We start from the raw sequence: 12,103 nt of genomic DNA on the forward strand, positions 1-12,103 counted from the left end.
GACTAAGTGTGGGATATCCAGTGACCAGGACCCAGCCCGTGACATCCCCACATCCACACACAAACCTCTCTCTCTCTGTCAGACTGACTTGTTAGAACCAGCCGAGATTGCTGCAGATCTGTTCCAGTCCCAGAGTCACAGCTTCTTGATGCTGTTCAGACTGAGCTGGAGGGAAAGGAATTGCTGGACCTTTCCCTACTCCAGCAATTGTTTCACACAATTCCCACGGGATCAACACAAGGTATGAATGAGACTGATATGAACCTGTAAAGTCAGCAAGTTTTACTTTTTGATTGAGTTTCTGAGGGTAACCATCAATCCTTTTCACAGACGGCCCTCCAGTGATTACACAGATTTGTTATACAAGTCTGTTCATTGTACAAATGACCATGAGATTCAGGTCTTCCTTGACAACAAGCTAAGGGACACTGAGGTAATGCCAATGGTTCTGCAACATTATAAATTATTGGGGTGAAGATATAGCCACAACTACTCATCTGTTTTCATTGATTTGGTTCCAGTTTCTTCCATCTGTGGGCAAGTTGGCATGGTGGCTCAGTGATTAGCATCACTGCTTCACAGTGTCACCGACCTGGGTTCAATTCCACCCCCTGTCTGTGTAGAGTTTGCCTGTTCTCCCTGTGTCCATATGGGTTTCCTCCTTCAGTCCAAAGGTGTACAGGTTAGGTGGATTCACTATGCAGTAGTGTCCAGGGGTGTACAATGCTCGGTGAATTGACCATGGTAAATTGGGGTTACAGTGTAAAGGTGATGCACTGAGTTTAGGTGGGATGCTGTTTGAAGGGTTAGGGCAGACCCAATGGTCCAAATCACCACCTTCTGCATTGTAGGGATTCTATGATTTAGACAGATTGGGCAAAGAGAATGAATGAGCAATTGACTTCCAAAACAGGCTGCATAAGGATAATAACAGAGCACAATTTCACACAGAATTGCCACCATCTGAAATAGTTTAAGAGAAAAGAAAAAAAAGTAGGAAATTCGGTCTCCTCACTTCAGGGACTGATTCTGAGCTGGCTACCCACAGCCAGGGTACTGTGCACATGTAGATAAAAGGTGGCCTGATAATGGGATACCAGCTCTGTGCGGTTTTTTCAGAATCACAATTATTTTACCATCTACAACACTACCTGCATCCCCCTACACACCTTTCCCCAGCAGCATCTCATTCATCCACCCACAAAATCAGCCACTAGAGATAAGCAAATGTCAAGTTAAGATATTAATAAACCTTCCATGCTTTGGAAACACGAGGATCTGTATTTGGACACTCTATGCTGTTCTATTTGTTCATTAAAATGCTGATTTATGTAAAAGAACATTTCACTGCTTTCTTGATCTGGTGCCTGAATTTGGACTGTGTTGCCCCACAAATAAATACATTTGTGCAACCACTTCAATTCACCAAAATAACTCAGACTTGTTCAAATACGTGTAAAGAATGATTTCCATCAATGGGATCAGTTCGAGGAATAGTATTGTAAATGAAATTTATCACATATGTGGATCACAAAATAACAAAGCTGCCAGAAATGGTAGAGAGTAAAATTATAGACCTCCTTCTGCTCTCCATCTCTGGATCACTGTGATTCTCTTCTTTGTTCTGACCCCTCAGTCCCTTACGGACTCGACTGGCTACTATAATGTGTCTGACTGTCAGAGTGTTGAGCAGCAGAATTAGATCAAATGGCAACAATGGATTAATAACTGTAAGGAACCATTTAAATCCCACCCAGCTGGGATTCACTATAATAGCTCGGCTTTGAAATACAAAATCACGGTAGGTTGTTGTTAGAACTACAACAGCATTTCTCTTTGTGCAATATTTAGTTTTTCATTTTCTGGAAGCAAATAGTGACAAAATGATCAAAGCTGAAAGTGACAATGAACCAAACAGAGCACGAAGTGGCTGTTATTGACAGGACATAGTTTATGCTTCACACAGGAGTTTTATCCAAGAAAGATAAAGGGAAATAATAAACATCGATCTGCCTCAGTATGACCTCAGTGATAACAACCATCAGATCAGTTGCTGCCATGGCCACCAGGTAGCAAGAGGTGCAGGAAGACAGGCCACACTTTCCAGAGTCAAAATATTAAGTGCAACTAAATTAACTGTTGCTAGGGAGAGAAAAGAAAATAGACTAAAATAGTTTGAAGCAAACATACTGTCCGAGTCCAGGCTATCATATCTGTATTTTGATACAAAAAGACATGGAGTTTGAATTAAGCATAAAGTTAAACATCACAACTGTGATCTCATTGAATCTCAGACATGCCTATTCCAAGGTTTAACACACAGAGAGTTTATGGGATAAACTTTAGTCCACTTCCTGAAAGCTGATTGACATCTTTGTAAGTTTCAATGAGATTTTTGAACCTTGATATAACTGACTTTACAGTTTGAGCATTTCCCAGCCTGGTGTGGGAAATCATGAAGCTGAAGCAAGGCAAACCCAGAATCAATGAAAATGTAAGCACACTTCTTATCAGGCTGGACAAATAGGAATGGTTTTCTTTGACATAGCTCACCTATTTTAGAGTCACGAGAATCTAAAGCTGCACAACGTTGAAGATCGGATCCCATTCCAGTTGTATCTTCAGATCGCACTGGGATTTGGTCAATCTAAATTTGGTCAGACATTCCAAATTTTAGACATTACCTGGACCAGAATTCCACTCCAGATTCCACCATGTTACCCCATTTCCCATCACACCTCTGGATGATGAGTTGAGTGGCCTCTTGCAGATGAGTAACAGAAGGTCCAAATACAAGGATGAAGCCCTGTACGGAAGAGTTGTCTTCTGACCAAAGTTTAAACACGTTGCCAAAGAATCATATCATGAGCAGTGACCTCAGTCACCAAAGTGGACCAAATGCAGCTGGACCTCAGTTTGCTCTGGATTCCCCATTTGGGTAGGGGTGGGAGCAGGAGAGCAAGATGAGCTAGGACAATGAAGCAAAACTAAAGCTTTTGGAACAGATTCAATTCTGTAGAAGGGTCACCAGGCTCAAACCGTTGACTTTGTTTTCTCTACACAGATGCTGCCAGACCTGCAGAGTTTCTCCAGCAATTTCTGTTTCTGATTTGACAATATCAATTTTTCTTTTGCAGGCATCACTGGTTTAGATATCACTGTACTAAACAGTCATGCCAACTACACTCAGAACCTCACTTGTATCCGAGGCAGTGAATCAAAACTCCAGAGTTAATTGAGACCAAACGACCAGTTTGAAAATATATGATAAAAAGTGACCTGGTATCTGCAGAAAGACGGTCAGCAGTATCAGTCCCACAGTAAAACCAGCATATTTACACAGTTTCTGTACAAACCCACTTACCCGGAATACCAATGATGGCTAGGATCACGTCATATATTTTGTTTACATTGCGAATAATTCCATGCATTTTCTGACTGCATTACTCTGCCTCGAACAACCCGACTGAATTAAACTTGGAGTCAATGAAGCCAATTATCTATATTCTCTGGAAATCTCCACAGGGACATTCAGATTGCAGCATTTTCAAAGATTTTGTGTACAGTTTGGGTAAACAAATTCTGGCAGCTATCCACGTCAAAACACTGATGAGGTAGAATATGATAATACTGAATTGTTAAGTAATACAATTGGATAATTTCTGTGAATCAATGATTTTTTTTGTTGGAAAAGTATGCAGAATTTTATGAAATAATATGTGCAATACATTCCATTAAAGTCCATTTCAAATCATACAGAACAGAAAAGGCAAAGTGACCATAGTCCTGATCTCTCATTAGACAGAGGTCACTGGTGGTGGTTTAACCTGAAGATCACGACATCTCAGACAAAGGGAAAGGTTGAGAAGGAGAGTCCTTCTTGGTAACCTCAGCCATGGTGCCATTTGAACTTCTGCTATTAGTATTACAAGCCAGCTGCCATGCCAACTGAGCTAAACCAATGGCTCATAGTGTTCAGGGATGTGCAAGTAAGGTGCATTAGACTGGGGTAAATGTAGTAGGGTAGGGGAATGGGTCTGGATGGGTTACTCTTCAGAAGCTCAGTGTGGACTTGTTAGGCCGAAGGATCTGTTTCCACATTGTAGGGATTCTGGAAAAAAAAGGCAATTGTGATTGTTGGCCCTTATTTCAAGGAGGTTGGAGTATAAGAGAACGGAAGTCTTCCTGTAACTGTACAAGGTGCTGGTGAGACTACATCTGGAGTACTGTGAACAGTTTCAGCCCCTTTATTTAAGGAAAGACATCATTCCATTGCAGGCAGTTCAGTGAAGATTCGCTTGGATGGTCCCGAGAATGGATGGATTGTCTTATGAACAAACATTAAACAGTTTGGGACTGTACTCACTGGGATTCAGAAGAATGAGCCGTGATCTCATTGAAACATAGGCTTTGACAAGGAAAATGCAGGGACAATGTTTCCTCTCATGGGCGGCTTGGCCAGTTCACCGAACCGGCAGATCTTTGGAATGTGGGAGGAAACTGGAGCATTCTGAAGAAACCCACACAGACACAAGGAGAACGTGCAAAATCCACACAAACAGTTACCAGAACAGTTTGTTGATGGCGTTTGGAGGTGGCAGAAATGGGACTTATGCAGTGTAGAGATACCTAACTCAATTCTGGTTTTCTTCCATTGACCAGTCCCTTCCCACTTACATCTATAATTTCTCTGATATTTTACGTCAGTTTCAGAATTTTCAGTTTGCAGGCTCTAGCCACCTCCCTTTACCGTGGACAAGCAACCCTTTCCCCATCCATACCATCAGGGTGGTCTTAGGGCTCTCTGCTTCTTCCTGGAAAAATGGCCTGACGAGCCCTACCCACCACCACCCTCCTCCACCTGGCTGAGCTTATCCTCACCTGAACAGCTTCTCTTAATGGCACTCACCTTCTTCAGGTCAGAGAGGTGGCCATGGATACCCACATAGAGCCCAGTTATGTTGTCTCTTTGTGGGGTATGTGGACAAGGGAAGAAAAGCAGAACTGAGTTAGGTCTCTCTACACTCCATAAGCCCCATTTCTGCCACCTTCAAATGTCATCAACAAATATGTCCTCCCATCTCCTCTCCTCCCGTGTTAGCCTTCTGCAAGGACCATTCTCTCTGGGAGACTCTGGTGCACTCCTCCTTCATTCTGCAACCCCAGAAGGTGGAATATCTGCCCATTTACTTCCTCCATCATCAATATCTCAGCGGCTAAACACACTTTCTAGATGAAGTCATGCTTAATCTATACTTCACTCGATTTAGTTTACTGCACTCCCTGCTCAAAATGTGGTCTCTACTACACTGGGGAAACAAAGCATAGACTGGGTGACTGCTTTGCAGAACATCCATGTTCTGTGTGCAAAAAAATGTCCCTGAGCTTCCAGTTGCTTGAAACTTCAGCATCCTTGCTCTCTGGCCTACATCACTGTGTCAGGTTTGCTGCATTGTTCCAGAACAGTGCCTCATTTTCTATTTGAGAGCTCTAGAGCCTTCTAGACTCTGCGTTCAACAATTTTAGAACTTGAAACTCCTTCTCCCATTCCTTGCCCCAACCCCAAGCCTTGTCCTTGCATGGTCTGCTATACATACAACCCACTATTAGCCATTAATTTATCCCCCAATTAGCTATTTGATTTCCCAGGCTGCTCCACTTCTCCGTCTGCCCAACTGTTTATCTCTCTCTCTGGGCTCCATCTCCACTTTACTCCTTCCCTCCCCCACCCCCAACCCACGCTATCTTCTGCATAAAAAAAAACAACGCTTTCCTAGTGACTAGCAGCTCTGTGGAAGAGTCACTGGACCCAAAATGTTAAATCTAGATTTCTCTCCACAGCCACTGCCAGACTTGCTAAAGTCTTCCAGCAAATTCTTTTTTTTGTTGGTGATATTAGATTAGATTACTTACAGTGTGGAAACAGACCCTTTGGCCCAACATGTCCACACCGACCCACCCGGACCCATTCCCCCTCCACTTCACCTAACACTACGGGCAATTTTAGCAGGGCCAATTCACCTAACCTGCACATTTTTGGACTGTGGGAGGAAACCAGAGCACCGGAGGAAACCCACACAGACACGGGGAGAAAATGCAAACTCCACACAGACAGTCGCTTGAGGCGGGAATTGAACCTGGGTCTCTGGCACTGTGAGGTAACAGTGCTAACCACTGTGCCACGTGCCGCCCAGACTTGCTAAAGTCTTACAGCAAATTCTGTTTTTGTTGGTGATATGTTGTGATTTGTTTAATTAAATGCTGATTGGAAGCTGCTGCTGTTTCAGACCAATCATGTGATGCTGAGTGACTGAGGGGCATCACGATTTGCTGAAACACTGGGGTTTCCCGAAGTCCCAATGGAGGCTTTGATTACAGAACGTTTAGGGGATCGATGGCAGCGAAACCTCCAAGCAGCTTCCACCCCAGTGGATTCGCAAATGGAAGTGTATTTAATTCTATCTTATTTTGTTCATTAACTTATACCTTGTACAGAATCCTGTACAATGATTTTTATTGACCTCAGTATCATTATGGTTATGGGGTTTTAGTGTGGGCTCACTTGATATAATTAGCATTTCTTACAATATGGTACTTGTTTGAATCAAGTTGCCTGTTACCTTCCCTGTTTTACTATAGTGTTAGATGTGGAGCTGGAGTTGAGCATGATTTTCTGAATTCCCATATCTGCAGAAACTGAGCCAAAATGTAGAAAGAAGCACAAGCCTGGGTTATGGCCAAAGCCACTTTTACACTTGGATGTTATTCATTCACCCTGCATTTGCCCAAAATAGTCACATTCGCAATAGTGTTTATCACATTGTACAGAGATCCTCAGAACACGGTCACCGGGCATGAAAATATCAGAGTTAATCACTTATACTTGCAGTAACCAGCAGTTTCCTTCTGCTATGTTAAAGCTTTAGGTGAAAGTGAGGACTGCAGATGCTGGAGATCAGAGTCAAGATTAGAGTGGTGCTGGAAAAGCACAGCAGGTCAGGCAGCATCCGAAGAGCAGGAAAATCAATGTTTCGGGTAGGAGCCCTTCATCAGGAATGAGGCTGGGAGCCTCCGAGGTGGAGAAATAAATGTGTCGGGATGGGGAGAAGGTAGCTAAGTGTGCAATAGGTCAGAGAGGAGGGTGGAGTGGATAGGCGGGAAGGAAGATTGGCAGGTGGGACAGGTCATGAGGAAGGTGCTGAGCTGGAAGGTTGGAACTGGGGTAAGGTGGGGGGAGCGGAAATGAGGAAATGGTGAAGCGCACATTGATTCCCTGGGATTGAAGTGTTCCGAGATGGAAGATGAGGCATTCTTCCTCCAGGCATTAGGGGTGAGGGAGTGGCGGTGGAGGAGGCCCAGGACCTGCATGACCTTGTCAGAGTGGGAGGGGGAGTTCAATTTCTGCCATCACTCATAAAAGATTTTATCTTTATGACTAAGGCTGTGCAGAAACGTGAGCATAAGTTCAGTACACCATGCACTAACTTCATGTCCTGAAGTTTGACTATCTGCGAACAATATTATGTCATTATTGGAGCATTACCACTTGCTTCAGTTCAAGTGGACAAGTAGAGATCATTTTAACCTAGTTGCTGTGCTTAATTGGTTAATGTAGTTTAGATTAGATTACTTACAGTGTGGAAACAGGGCCTTCGGCCCAACAAGTCCACACCGACCCGCCGAAGCGCAATCCACCCATTCCCCAACATTTACCCCTTTACCTAACACTATGGGCAATTTAGCATGACCAATTCACCTGACCTGCACATCTTTGGACTGTGGGAGGAAACCGGAGCACCCGGCAGAAACTCACGCAGACACGGGGAGAACGTGCAAACTCCACACAGTCAGTCGCCTGAGTCGGGAATTGAACCCAGGTCGCTGGCGCTGTGAGGCAGCAGTGCTAACCACTGTGCCACCGTGCCGCCCCTAATGCTGAAGGGCTGTGCACTGATACTTTATATATTTCAATTTCTTAAGCATCATTTTTAGCTAACATAGTGACCATGTGCTATTGCATTAGACAGTTTTGGGAATGTGGCCTGTGCCACCTCCACTGGAGGCCTAACCAACACCTTGGTCGGCTGGATTGGTGATAGCCCCTGCATAGGTAAGAATTCCTCTTGTTGCTTGCATGGTATTCCCAACTTATCTGCTTTTGCACGTTCTATCCATGCAGTCACAGAGCAAGAGAAACCAACTTCCATTCACTGAGGGTGGAGCAAAAGGGAAGTTGGAGGGCTTTAGGGAGACTGGGGGGAGATGTGGAGGTCAAGGAACAAAAAGAAGCAGGGAAATGGAAGGATTGGTTAATGGGGGGAGAATAGGGAACGGGGCTGAATTCTGCCTGGGAAAAGGTAAATGGAGATAGAGAAGAGGGACACTTGGAGGGAAGTCCCATGTGGAGCCAAACCACCTTTTATCAACTATAATTCCTCCATCAAATACATGCACTGGCCATTCATCCTGCTGTCAGTGGAGCCTGTTTCTTTTTCTATAAATAGTTTCTATCAAATCTTCCCTTCACCTACTCTGCTGTAAGCAAAATATTCCTGGCTTCTCTTGGTTCCAACTATTCTTGCTATCATCCTTTATCCTCAATACCATTTCAGTGAATCCCCTTTTTGTGCGTTGCCATTCATCCTATATTATGTTACCCAGTGTCGAGCAGAGTTCTCTGACTGGGACATTACCAATGATTTTTCAAAATCGGGAGAAAATCTTTTGCTTTATTGTAATCTTTGCATCTATTTGCTCCTTCATAATGTCAGAGGTGAGAATATTTACTGATGACCGTACAATGTTCAGCATCATGTGCAACTCCTGTCCTTACTGTATCCTGGAGCCACTTGTCAAGCTGTTGCTTCCAATTCTGGAATCTCCATCATTGAAAAAGATAAAGTTGACAGGTGCATTTACATTCGTGTCCTACCTTAATTTGGAACTAGATTGGTATTCCTGCATTGTCACTGAATCAAAGTCATGGAAGTCCCTGCCTAACATCAGTATAGATGCATCTTCACCGGATAGACCAGTTGTTCAAGTCAGCAACTCACCAGCACTGTCTCAATGGAAGCGAATGACAAGCCTTGCTAGTGTTGGCCATGTTGCTAAACTGTAAGTTAAAACCAAGATTGCTGGAAAATCATGTATCCATAACCTCTCAACACAAATGGAGCTCCATTTCAGGTGCATTGTTTGTAGATATGTTCTATGTTCAAAGTTATTGCACATCTCTGGAACAGGTGGGATTTGATCCCAGGCCTCCTTGACAAGACACACGGATTTTACCATAAGAGACCTTCAAATTATGGATTTATGAGGTGCAATTTTGGATTGATTGTCTAATCTATGTTATAACTCAGTCTGTAGATGCGCTATTTAGTTCCTGTAGAGGGAAATAAACGTTTTGCTTTGGGAGCAGAGCATGATCATTGGAGCTGTTCTGGGAACGTCCTTAAAACAGGTAAACATCTTACAACTCTGACAACGTTTCATAAGACACAACAGGTTTTAAAATTAAATTGGTTGGTCAGCTTGTCTGAAACATCGTATAAAAGCAATAAAAATCATACTAAATATGAAACCTTTCTGCCTTCTCCCCATGCTCAGTAATTGGACTGCATTTTGCAGCTGAGGATGATGTAAAAATGCTGAAAATGTGTTGCTGGAAAAGCACAGCAGGTCAGGCAGCATCAAAGGAGCAGGAGAATCAACATTTCGGGCATGATTTTACAACATCATCTCAAAGGTCTCTTCTGTTTTGAGCAACTGACTATGCAGTGATTGGGGAAAAAAATGATGTTTTGCAGTGCCCTTCCTGAATGAGTTCTGGATTCTCACCAGAAGTGAAATTCATTTTGAGTATATTCTGTCTTAATTTAGATCTCCATCTAACCTGCATCTTTATGTCCAAGGCCTTTCCAAATGCTTGTTCCTTTTCAAAAAACTTTGAGTAAAGAGAGTTTTAACTACTTCAAGTTAAAGTAACAGTGGTGCAATATAGTTCGTATTTTGAAATACTTCCATTGGAAGCTTTGACGAAAGAAAGAGTAACAGGGATTTTAATGCTTGGCTTTTTTTTAAAACTGAAGACAATTCTTTGAGAAATCGAATCGAATCTAAAAATAAAGTGACAAAGCTGATTGATGAGGGAAGGGCTGTAGATGTCATACGCATGGACTTCAGTAAGGCATTTGATAAGGTTCGAGCTGAAAATGTGTTGCTGGAAAAGCGCAGCAGGTCAGGCAGCATCAAAGGAGCAGGGGAATCGACGTTTCGGGCATGAGCCCTCCTTCATTCCACTGACTGCCTGATTTTACAGGATTCTTTGGGCTCATTCTTCGGATTTTCTAACCCCGATCCAGAAATTACTCCACAATTTATACAGTTTAATTCTCAGTACTTCCCCGTTTACCTCATTGGCCTTCAAACCTATAAATATTCCTTATTGTGTTCTGCCCCTACCCAGCTGCGCTCCGCCCTAGTTTACTTCTCCCCCTACTCCAAGCCGGGCGACCCTCCCCCCATAAGTGACTTGGCTCGCCTCAGTGCTGGCATGAGGGAAAATTGCTGAGCTTAGAATATCTTGATGTTCTTTTTCAACTTATCTACTTGTCTGTAACCTCTTCCAGTGTTTGCAGGCATATTCCATTCTTGTATGCACATTTTAGCTCACTCAGCTCTTTGCTGAAACCATTATACACTGGTGTAGGTTAGTTCATTCACCTTGCATAAGCAATTATGCTTGCAGAAGTAACACTACTTTACCTATATCCCACACATGTGATTATCAGTTTTATCACAATAGTTGTTTCCAGAAGCTCTCCCAACACCAGTACTAAACTGACAAGGCTGTCAATTCCAGGATTAATTTACAAATCTTCACAGAACAAGGTCATAATGTTGATAACCCTCCAGTCTCCTGACACCTCCTCTCAGTCCAGAGGAGACTGTAATGTTGTGTCCAGTGCCCCTCTCACTTCAATCAGGATCCTTGGATGGATCTCATCCTGATCTGGTGTCCTGTTAACCCCGAGTGCCAACATCATTTGGACAGGTAATTGGATAGAAAAACTTTCCTCCTCAGTGTATCTGCACATTAACAGTTTAACTGATTAGTATCATAGATGTTTTCTCGCCTTCACTGGAAAGAAATAAAAATAAACTCTTATTTCTCTCCAGCGCGAGGCCCCAGTCCGCGAGCTCGCGCAGAGTCGGTTAAACGGCCGCGTCTCGAGACCCCGCGTGAGCCCTCAGGGCGGGCCTTTACTCTCATCCAGCTCTGATTGATCAGAACATCTGTCAATCTCGTGCTTATAGCCAATAGAAGTGCGGTCCCGCGTTGGGAACGTCACCTGGAAGTGAATGTGGATGAAAAGAGAAATCGCTGGAGAAACTCGGCAGGTTTGGCAGCTTCTGTGGAGTTAAAACAAAGGTAATGTTTCAGATTCAGTGACTCTTCATCAGTACTGAAAGTAGTTCGGAAAAAAGTGCAGTTATTGGCTCTCACTCCTGCAATAGGTGTAGATGGAGCCCAGAAAGAGAGAGAAGAGACACTGATAAAGGGGATGGATAATTGTGAGACAGGGAGAAATAAAAGCTGATACTGGGGAAAATGTAGGAGCAGATTACTGCAGATACTGGAATCTATTGAAAACAAGTCACATTCCTGATGAAGGGCTTATTTCCGAAATGTGGACGGCACAGCATTTCTGCGTTTTTGGAGTTTTGCTTGAGGGAAGGATAGGATTGATAAATCAATGGCTGAATAGGTGGTGCAATGTGCAGGAATTCAGTTTCTTGGATCGTTGGGATCTCTTCTGGGACATAAAAGATCTGTTCAAAAAGGATGGGTTTCACCTGAATTGGAAAGGGACCAATATCCGACTGGGGAGATTTGCTCGTTCTAGTTTCGGATCCTGTCAACATTTTTAGAGTGGTGAGTTGGGAGCTTCTAAGTAACAGTGAATAGACAGAAATCTGAGGATGGTTCTGAATCAGAAAAGAGCAAGTTAATTTGAAAAGACTGACATGAGTGGTCAACTCTCAGGTAAGGCTGATAAGCTCTGCGCATGTATGGGAATGTGGGTTTGGGATGTCA

The sequence above is a fragment of the Chiloscyllium punctatum genome, chromosome 29, assembly GCF_047496795.1.
Source record: "Chiloscyllium punctatum isolate Juve2018m chromosome 29, sChiPun1.3, whole genome shotgun sequence".
Taxonomy (NCBI): domain Eukaryota; kingdom Metazoa; phylum Chordata; class Chondrichthyes; order Orectolobiformes; family Hemiscylliidae; genus Chiloscyllium; species Chiloscyllium punctatum.